An 11,788-nucleotide genomic window follows, 5' to 3' on the forward strand; every position below is an offset into this window, starting at 1 on the left:
TGGTTGTCGTGGACGCTCACTCAAAATGGATTGAATGTGCGATATTGAAACGGCCACTATTGAAAGCCTACGAGCCATGTTTGCCACGCACGGCTTGCCTGATGTCCTAGTCAGCGACAATGGGCCATGCTTCACCAATGCTGAATTCAAGGAATTCATGACCCGCAATGGGATCAAACACATCACATCTGCCCCATTCAAGCCCGCATTCAACGGCCAGGCAGAACGGGCTGTTCAGACTGTCATGTTTGTAACCTTCACATAACTGTAACCTTTATGTAACAACACTGTACAATGTATATACCTGAGAAATGCACACCTTGACCACAGGGGGTGAACTTGTGGGAGACACTCCTCACCTGGTCATCCAGGTATATAAAGGGAGGTTCCACGTAGGGTCATCATTTCTTGGTCCTGTGAATAAAGGTACAGGTCACAGAGTGACCTTGTCTCCAGTCTGTGCCTCGTGTTGATTTGCTGTAGTGTGTAAGGACACAACATTTGGCGACGTGAAACGGGAATCAACGACTCAAGAGAATGGCCACCGGTAGCACGGAGGAACGGTACTGCATTAGTGAGGACTGGGATGATTTCGTTGAGAGGCTCTAGCAGAGTTTTGTCATGAAGGACTGGCTGGGAACGGCAGCGGCTGACAAGCAAAGGGCACATCTACTGACCAGCTGTGGACCTAAGACGTACGTGCTGATGAAAGACCTGCTCGCACCCGAGAAGCTGGTGGACAAGACCTTCGAGGAGCTCAGCAAACTGATCGGTGAGCACCTCAAAATGGCGAGTAGTATACACATGGCCCGACACCGATTCTATACGCACCACCGTCGGGAAGGGCAGAGCATACCGGACTTCGTTGCAGACCTTCGCCGCTTGACCAGCCTCTGTAAGTTCACAAACACCTGCAGGGGGGGATGTTACAGGATTTCTTCATTGAGGGCATTGGTCATGCTGGGATTTTTAGGAAGCTAATTGAGACTAAGGACTTGACCTTGGAAGCAGTGGCATTGATGGCTCAAACCTTCATAGCGGCGGAGGAGGAAACCAAGATCATATACGCACGCAACTCTGCTCCCAATGTGGCGATGGAGCAGGGAGTTAACATGGTAAACGCGATTCAGAACCCCGCAGGCAGGCAAGGGCAATTCGACACCAACCAGGCAATAACAGACTATAGGGTGGGCCCGCAACAGAGACAATGGCAGGTTGAATGGACATTTACACCATCACAAGGGACAATACGTCCTGGGATGGGACCATTGAAACCCACAAACAGAGTGCTCAAGAGTAATCAAAGAGACAATCAGAGAGGAATGCCTGGTAACAGCTCTTTTGTTCACAACAATCTCAGCTCATGCTGGAGGTGCGGGGGCAAACATGCTGCGAAGACCTGCCGGTTTCAACAATTCATCTGCAGAAATTGTAACTTGAGTGGACATTTAGCCAGGCTGTGCAGGAAGCCTGTAGTGAGGCTGGTTTACAAAGTGGATGAACCACAAGAGGGGTCTGCAAGGCAGGGGTATGCCTGGGACACAGCAATGGATGCTGAAGTTCAGTGGGTCCAAGTGACAAACATCCACAGCTCATACACAAAAACGACGTCTATAACGATGAGAATACTGTGAAACGGCATCCCGGTACACATGGAGCTGGACACAAGAGCCAGCCAGTCACTTATGAGTGTCCAACAATTCGAGAAACTGGCCACTCAGAACTAGCAAACCCAAACTAGAACGCATTGACATGCAACTACGGACGTACACCAAAGAGGTTATCCCAGTGCTAGGCAGTGCAATGTTGGTGGTCACACATAATGGATCTCAGAACCAGCTGCCACTCTGCATTGTCCCGTGAAATGGTCCCGCGCTGGCTAGCCGAGATGAACTGGAAATGGGGGGATGTGCACGCCATTTCATCTGGTGAGTGAAGTTCATGCTGACAGGTCCTATAAAAGTTCGAGTCATTATTTCAACCTGGGGCTGGGACTTTCAAAGGCACCAAAGTAAGGATACGCATCACCCCGGATGCCACACCAGTGCAGCACAAAGCCAGAGCTGTGCCGTATGTGATGCGGGAGAAAATTGAGAGTGAGTTGGACAGGTTGCTAAGAGAGGGCATAATTTCGCCCGTTGAATTCAGCGACTGGGCAAGCCCCATCGTCCCTGTTCTAAAAACGGATGGTTCGGTCAGGATCTGTGGTGACTACAAGACCACCATGAATTGAGTGTCCCTTCAGGACCAATATCTGCTTCTGAGAGCAGAGAATCTTTTTGCCACGCTGGCAGGCAGCAAGCTGTTCACCAAGTTGGACCTCACTTCGGCCTACATGACCCAGGAACTGGCCGAAGAATCCAAGCTACTGACCACCATCACCACGCACAAGGGACTGTTTGTCTACAACAGGTGTCCATTTGGCATTCGTTCAGCAGCCGCTATCTTTCAGAGGAACATGGAAAGCCTGCTCAAATCCATCCCTGGAACAATCGTATTTCAGGACGACATCCTTATCACGGGTCGAGACACCGAGGAACACCTCCACAACCTGTAGAAGGTGCTACGCTGACTGGACCGGGTAGGCCCGCGACTAAAGAAGTCCAAGTGTGTGTTTTTGGCCACAGAGGTCGAGTTTTTGGGCAGGAGGGTTGCCGCAGACGGGATCCGGCCTACCGAATCCAAAACGGAGGCGATCTGTCACGCGCCCAGGCCCGGCAACACATCAGAGTTGTGTTCATTTCTGGGACTATTGAACTATTTCGGGAACTTTCTACCGAACTTAAGTACATTGCTGGAGCTGCTACACGTGCTCCTGCGTAAGGGTTGCAATTGGTTTTGGGGGACTGTCAGGAACGGGCTTTCAATCGGGCGCGGAACCTGCTTTCTTCTAATAAGTTATTGACCCTGTACGACCCCTGTAAGAAATTGTTTTTGACATGCGATGCATCATTCTATGGGGTTGGGTGCGTGTTGCAGCAGAGTAATGATGAGGGCCAACTGCAACCTGTGGCTTATGCCTCCAGGTCACTCTCCCAAGCAGAAAGGGGGTATGAGATGGCTGAAAAGGAAGCACTCGCATGCGTCTACGGGGTGAAAAAGATGCATCAGTACCTTTTTGGCAGAAGGTTCGAGTTAGAAACCGTCCACAAGCCGTTAACATCCCTGTTGTCCGACAGCAAAGCTGTCAATGCCAATGCGTCAGCTCGCATACAGTGATGGGCTCTCATGCTCGCTGCGTATGACTACACGATACGGCACCGGCCAGGCACCAAAATTTGCGCTGACACGCTCAGCAGGCTTCCACTGGCCACCACTGAGGGGGCAGTGGAGCAAAGCGCGGAGATGGTCATGGCTGTTGATGCCTTTGACAGCGCAGGCTCCCCCATCACAGCCCACCAGATCAAAACCTGGACAAACAGAGATCCCCTCCTATCTTTGATTAAGAAATGTGTCCTGACTGGGGATTGGGCGCCCGCACATGGACCATGCCCTGAAGAGGTCAGACCGTTTCACAGACGGATGGATGAGCTCTCCATCCAAGCCGACTACCTACTATGGAGCAGCCGGGTAGTCATGCCCCCAGGGGTAGGGAAGCATTCATCGGGGAACTCCACAGCGAGCACCCAGGCATCGTGCTTATGAAGGCCATTGCCCGGTCACATGTATGGTGGCCGGGAATTGATGCAGACTTGGAACACTGTGTTCGCAGGTGCACGACGTGTGCCCAGCTGGGCAATGCCCCCAGGGAGGCATCACTTAGCCCGTGGCCCTAGCCCACCAAGCCATGGTCACGTATTCACGTAGACTACGCGGGCCCGTTCATGTGAACAATGTTCCTCATTGTTGTTGAAACGTACTCGAAATGGATCGAGTGCATCATATTGAATTCGTGCACGACATCCACCACAGTGGAGAGTCTGCATGCAGTCTTTGCAACCCACGGCTTGCCGGACATCCTAGTTAGCGACAACGGTCCGTATTTCACTAGCTATGAATTCCGGAAGTTCATGTCGGGTAATGGCATCAAACATGTCAGGACAGCGCCGTTCAAGCCGGCTTCCAATGGCCAGGCGGAACATGCGGTCCAAATCATAAAACAGGGCATGCTCCGGATTCAAGGACCCTCCCTTCAATACCATCTATCGCTCCTCCTGCTGGCCTACAGGTCCCGACCGCACTCGCTCACGGGGGTCCCGCCAGCGGAACTACTCATGAAACATACACTAAAAACTCGGCTGTCCCTCATTCATCCAGTCTTGTCAGACATTGTTGAGGGCAAGCGCCTGTCCCAAAATGAGTGCCACGACCGTAACTCAAAGGGGAGATGGATAGAAATCGATGACCCTGTATTTGTTCTTAATCACGCTGTGGGGCCCAAGTGGCTCGAGGGTACTGTAATTGGTAAAGAGGGGAATAGGGTCATTGTAGTCAGACTCAACAATGGGCAAGCATCTGGACCAAGTAAAAAAAAAGTTTCAGCATGGACACTGAGGAACCTGAGGAAGATCATGAGATGCTGCCCACACCACTGCCAGTGAACGAGCAACAAGAACCGTCAGCAGCATGCACAGTCCCTGCGGTCAGCCCGGACGAGCCAGAATCACCACAGGTGACAGAGACGCATTCCAAGGCTCAACAACCAGAGCCCCAACTGCAGCGCTCCACGAGAGAGAGTCGACCACCTGAAAAACTCAATCTTTGACCCAAAGATGTTGGGGGGGGAGGTGATGTCATGGTTGTAACCTTCACATAACTGTAACCTTTATGTAACAACACTGTACACTGTACACACCTGAGAAATGCACACCTTGACCACAGCGGGTGAACTTGTGGGAGACACTCCTCACCTGGTCATCCAGGTATATAAATAGAGGTCCCACGTAGGGTCATCACTTCTTGGTCCTGTGAATAAAGGTACAGGTCACAGAGTGACCTTGTCTCCAGTATGTGTCTCGTGTTGATTTGCTGTAGTGTGTAAGGACACAACACAGACCATCAAGCAAAGCTTGAAACGCGTTTTGGAAGGCTCCCTACAGACCCGGCTGTCTCGAGTGCTGCTCAGCTACCGCACCAGACCCCATTCACTCACCGGGGTTCCCCAGCCGAGCTGCTCATGAAAAGGGTGCTAAAAACAAGGCTCTCTCTTGTCCACCCTGATCTCCATAATCATGTGGAGGGCAAGCAGCATCGACAAAGTGTGTATCATGGCTGCGCAAATTTGTCACGCAATATTGAGAGCAATGATCCTGTGTTTGTGCTCAATTATGGACATGGTCCCAAATGGCTCGCTGGCACGGTCACAGCCAAAGAGGGGAGTAGGGTGTTTCAGATCAAATTGGCCAATGGACAAACGTACAGAAAACATTTGGATCAAATCAAACTGCGGTTCACCAACAGCTACGAACAACCCGAAGAGGACACCACCAACTTTGACCCTCCAACACACACACAAGTGGCAATTGACATCATGGTTGACCACAAAGCTGAACTCACCAACCCCAGCAGCCCGGCAAGGCTAACTGCCCAACAGCCCAGTGAAGAACTAACCATCTCACCCACACCCGCATTTGTACCGAGACGATTGACAAGGGAACGAAAAGCCTCAGATCGTCTCACCTTGTAAATAAGTGAAATGTTGACTTCACAGGGGAGTGATGTTATGTATTTAACCCCTTGTAACCTGTATTACACTACCACCAGAGGGCCTACCTTTTGGAGTCCCAAGGGATCCCAGCATCCCTTGAGAGCATGATATATAAGCAGGCCACCCATGAGGTACCTGCACGCTGGAGTCTTATTAAAGGAAATAAGGTCACACTTGCTCATTGTACACAGTACTCAGCTTCATCCTTTATTATGAATGTACCACTTCCAAAGCAAGTATATCCCTTTGTAAATATGGAAACCAAAACTGCATGCAGTATTCCAGGTGTGGCCTAACCAATACCCTGTGGCCTAACCAATACTGTAGCAAAACTGCCCTGCTTTTATACTCCATCCCTTTTGCAATAAAGGCCAAGATTCCATTGGCATCCCTGATCACTTGCTGTACCTGCATACTAACTGTAAGCGATAAATTGTAAGAGTTGCAAATAGGTGGTCAGAATTATGCTGAAGGTAGTGAACTTATCAGTATTAGGAGGGTCTGTATAATTGCCTATGCATGTAACACTTCCTTATATAGGTATAGCACAATTATAACACATTAAACTGTATGGTTAACCTTAGTAACACTTAAACAGCAAAGTCAGCAGTTGTTGATTAGAAATCTCTGAGGAAGAGATCAGGAAGCCAGTACAGCCACCCTAGGTGTCGGACAGACTTTGGGAAAGTGCAAGTCATGGAACAACACAATGGGAGATGGACAATTGCATATACCACTCAGAGTCATCTGATAAGAGTTGACAAATCAATGTAACTTCGCTGATAGAATTAGACCTATCGATGATTTTGCAGGAGGGTGCTCCTCTCCAAAACCTGTAAAGTTCTACTTGAAAACTCATGTATTTTGGAGGTTCCACGACTGAACCTTGAACCTTTCCTTGCAATTGCTCGTAATAAATGTCGGTTGAACCTGGGATTTGGTGTGTTCACTTCCGTGATCGTTATACAACAGGAGAAGGGCGAGGTTTCAATTAACTACATCAGCTAGTCCACTTTGAAGGAGAGAAGCCTCCTTTTTAACCCCGACATTTGGTGTCACGAAATGTTAGCTGAGAAAAAACTGGGAAGGGGGTGGGACCCCAAGATCCTAGGAAAACTCGCCAGTGGGAGGCGGTGGGACCCCAGGATCATATGAAAATTGGCCAGTGGGATAAAATGCTAGCTGAGAATAATAGAAAATTAATACAAAGAAAAATGCTTGAAAAACACATTGAATTTACAAAGGACAGAGTGTTTTTATCAAAAGATAAAAATGCAACCTTGAAAGCTGCAGCTGATAGAAAGAGAAACAAAGATGTTTAGGAAAATGGACTGGAGGAAGATCATCAAAATACAAAACCTAATTTAAAGAAAGGAGATTTAAATTGGCCGTGAAAAAGATATTTGTTTAAATATAAAAACTTACGAGTTAAACCCGACACAGAAGTTTTGTGCCGAGAAAGAGAAACAAAGATGTTTAACTATGGAATAGAGGAAGGTCATCAAAAAAAAAATTAATACGTTCAGATTCAAAAGGGGAAAAGAAATCTAAGTTATGCAAACTCAGCAAAGGAAGAAAAAAAATGGGATTAGAGAATTCTTAAAAAAGACGGAAGTTTAGATTTTGTGCGGAGAGAAATAAAACACAAGATTTGCCCAGTGAACGGGACCGTAAAAACAAAATGCTGGAAGGTATATAGCTTGTGGGAAAATTGGATTTTAGTAAACAAAATAGCTATTAAAAATGTGTGGTCTCGTTTTAAATCAATGAAAAAATCTTTTGGAAGTATTTGAATTGGAAGTTTAGAGAAATTGGAGTTTAATCTAAAATGCTGTCTTTCCTGATGAGAAGCTTTTATTATGACAACTTTACTGATGTTTTCTGCTGCTTTAACGGATTCCTAATTTCTAAGCAAGTTTTGAAAGCACAAAGACTTGGGAAAAAATTTTCATGTGATTATACAAATTCACGTAATGCCGTCAGGCCTTCTTCCAAACCTGTAAAGGAATTATCTCTTTCCATTGACAGCTGTTTTATACTGGACATTATTAATTTGGATTACTTAATAAAAGAATACTCATCTGACAGACAGAGGAAATGGTGGGATAGTCAGAATAAAAATAAAACAAAGAAAGCCTATAGATATTTGAAGAGAAAAAGATTTGTGAAGACAAACATAAGTCCCTTGCAGTCGGATTCAGCTGAATTTATAATGGGGAACAAAGAAATGGCAGACGAGTTGAACAAATAATTTGGTTCTGTCTTCACGAAGGAAGACACAAATAACCTTCCAGAAATACGAGGGGACCAAGGGTCTAGTAAGAAGGAGGAACTAAAGGAAATCCTTATTAGGCGTAAAATTGTATTAGGGAAATTGATGGGATTGATGGCCAATAAATCCCCAGGGCCTGATGGTCTGCATCCCAGTGTACTTATAGAAGTGGCCCTAGAAATACTGGATGCATTGGTGATCATTTTCCAACAGTCTATCAATTCCGGATCAGTTCCTATGGACTGGAGGGTAGCTAATGTAACACCACTTTTAATAAAGGAGGGAGAGAGAAAATGGGTAATTATAGACCGGTTAGCCTGACACCAGTAGTGGGGAAAATGTTGGAATCGATTATTAAAGATGAAATAGCAGCGCATTTGGAAAGCAGTGACAGGATCGGTCCAAGTCAGCATGGATTTATGAAAGGGAATTAATGCCTGACAAACCTTCTAGAATTTTTTGAGGATGTAACTAGTACAGCAGACAAGGGAGAACCAGTGTATGTGTTGTATTTGGACTTTCAAAAGGCTTTTGACAAGGTCCTACACGAGAGATTGAAAAGAGATTGTAAATTAAAGCACATGGTATTGGGGGTAATGTACTGGCGTGGATAGAGGTCTGGTTGGCAGACAGAAAGCAGCGAGTCGGAATAAATGGGTCCTTTTCAGAATGGCAGGCAGTGACTAGTAGGGTGCCGCAGGGCTCAGTGCTGGGACCCCAGCTATTTACAATATACATTAATGATTTAGATGAAGGAATTGAGTGTAATATCTCCAAGTTTGCAGATGACACTAAACTGGGTGGCAGTGTGAGCTGTGAGGAGGATGCTAAGAGTCTGCAGGGTGACTTGGACAGGTTAGGTGAGTGGGCAAATACATGGCAGATGCAGTATAATGTGGATAAATGTGAGGTTATCCACTTTGGGGGCAAAAACACGAAGGCAGAATATTATCTGAATGGCGACAGATTAGGAAAAGGGGAGGTGCAATGAAACCTGGCTGTCATGGTACATCAGTCATTGAAAGTTGGCATGCAGGTACAGCAGGCGGTGAAGAAGGCAAATGGTATGTTGGCCTTCATAGCTAGGGGATTTGAGTATAGGAACAGGGAGGTCTTACTGCAGTTGTACAGGGCCTTGGTGAGGCCACACCTGTAATATTGTGTTCAGTTTTGGTCTCCTAATCTGAGGAAGCACGTTCTTGCTATTGAAGGAGTGCAGTGGAGGTTCACCAGACTGACATATGAGGAGAGACTGGATCGACTGGGCCTGTATTCACTAGCGTTTAGAAGGATGAGAGGAGATCTCATATAAACAAATAAAATTCTGATGGGACTGGACAGGCTGGAAGAATGTTCTCGATGTTGGGGAAGTCCAGAACCAGGGGACACAGTCTAAGGATAAGGGGTAAGCCATTTAGGACTGAGATGCGGAGAAACATCTTCACTCAGAGAGTTGTTAACCTGTGGAATTCCCTGCCGCAGAGAGTTGTTGATGCCAGTTCATTGGATATATTCAAGAGGGAGTTAGATATGGCCCTTACGGCTAAAGGGATCAAGGAGTATGGAGAGAAAGCAGGAAAGGGGTACTGAGGTGAATGATCAGCCATGATCTTATTGAATGGTGGTGCAGGCCCGAAAGGCCGAATGGCCTACTCCTGCACCTATTTTCTATGTTTCTATGTAATAATACTCGCCTGCTACAGAGGACAGATAGATACTGAAACAAAACAAATTCAAGAGCTAGAAGCTAAGATTAATAAGCTGAAAGAGATAAAGACAGGACCAGATGGACAGCACAGTGCACAGCCATGGCACCATCACCTACAGTAATAGAGGCAATGTACCTCACGGTGGGTAAGTGTAGTCCACAAACCCAACCTAACAGTAAACCAGACTGGGATAATGAGTGCGGAGTAGAGTGGCCCCCAGCACATGATAGTGGCTACGTATCAGTGGCACCAATACACACTACCACCATTTCCTCCAGCGGACGTAGAGCAGCCCAGGTTGCTATACAGGAGGTACCCCTCAGCCCACAGGAGAGACAAATTCTATTGAATGAGTTACCAATCCCTAAAGCAAATAGTAGGAATACGGAATTCTGGCAAAATGTAGAAGAGCTGCGAGACGCCCATAACCTAACCTTAGCCGACATTCAAAATCTGGTAAAACCAAAACAGGTCCGATAAATCGGCACAAAACAACACCAGAGGTACAAGATGGGGAATGGCAAAATAAGGGAAGAGCGGATCTAGCAAAAATGCAAAGATTGGAATTCCTCAAATACGGGATGGAAGGATGCTGGGGACCAATTAGAACCAATTGGAGTATAATACTGAATGTGACCCAAAAGGCAGGCAAAAGGGTAGGGGAGGACGGGGAACGAAAGTGGATTGAATACAAAGAGCACTCTGGGGCAGATAACCCCGACAAAAATGATGCAGCATTCTTGAAAATGTTTAAAGACGGACTAGGAGAGGCACATCAAAACATACTTAAGTTAGGATTTAAGATAGAAGATGATTACGATGAAACTTTGGAATGGACAGAACATGTAGAAGATAAGGGAAGAGGCGCAGGAAGGTGAGGCCCATAACAAGCAAAGAAGGGAGAACCCTTTTGCAGTATGTGGATGATATCCTTATTGCCTCCAGCACAGAACAACATATACTAGCTTCAACTACAATGCTAGGAGCTATACAGAGTGCAGGATTAAAAATAAATGCTAGGCAGCTGCAGGTGGGAAGGAGCGAAGTAACATCTAGGATACATGACAGATGCCCGGGACAGAAAGGAAGCAATTCAATCAATGCCCAGGCCAGGAACCGTGAAAGGGGTCGGGCAGGTACTAGGGCTATTCAACTACTGCAGAAATGCCGAGATCAGGAAATTGTGGTTATAAGGTTAAAACAATCTCTCACAAGTGCTCCAACCCTGGGATTACCAGACCAGAATAGGCCCTTCCACATCTATATCTACCACAGTAAAGGTCATTACATGGGGACAGGCATAGGCCAGCGGCATAGTAATGGCAGGACAAATACCCAGCATACCTTAGTAGAATTATTTAACACAGGAAGGCTAAAAACGGTATCTAATGCACGAAGGACAAGGTGTGAAGCAATGCTCTTACCCCCCCAATGGGATGGTAACAATAATAAAAGACAACTGTAACAACCCTGCAGGGTGGATCATTACGGAGGGAGAATAACATCAGTGTAGCCCAACTGGAGAAGACAAGGGAAGTGGTCAGGCAAGTGAAACCCCACTTGAGGAGGCAGACATGGATCTATATGTAGATGGGTCTCGGCGCTATATCAATGGGACGCCATGGACGTAGATAGCAGCGGATTGGTCAAAATGGAAAGATAATAAGGGGTCCTGGCTTGTCCAGGTTTTGATCTGCCGGGGAGTGATGGGTGATTGCTCACTCTCAAATGCTTCCATAACCATGGCTAGATCTGCGGGCTGCGCCATTTCCACCCCCGTGGTATGCAATGGCAGCCTGCTGAGAGCATCGGCGCAGTTTTCTGTGCCTGGCCTGTGGCGGATGGCATAGTTGTATGTGGACAACGTGAGCGCCCATCTCTGGATATCGGCTGATGATTTGGTATTTATCCCTTTACTCTCGGAAAACAGGGATATAAGTGGCTTATGGTCAGTTTCCAATTCGAATTTTAGCCCAAACAGGTATTGATGCATTTTCTTTACCCCATAGACACACGCTAACACTTCTTTTTCAATCATGTTGTAGGCTCTCTCAGCCTTGGACAGACTCCTGGATGCACAAGCAACCGGTTGCAGTTTCCCGAAATCATTAGCTTGTTGCAATACACCACCCGATGCCATATGACGACGCATCACATGCT

Source organism: Pristiophorus japonicus, chromosome 7 (genome assembly GCF_044704955.1).
Source record: "Pristiophorus japonicus isolate sPriJap1 chromosome 7, sPriJap1.hap1, whole genome shotgun sequence".
Lineage (NCBI taxonomy): Eukaryota > Metazoa > Chordata > Chondrichthyes > Pristiophoridae > Pristiophorus > Pristiophorus japonicus.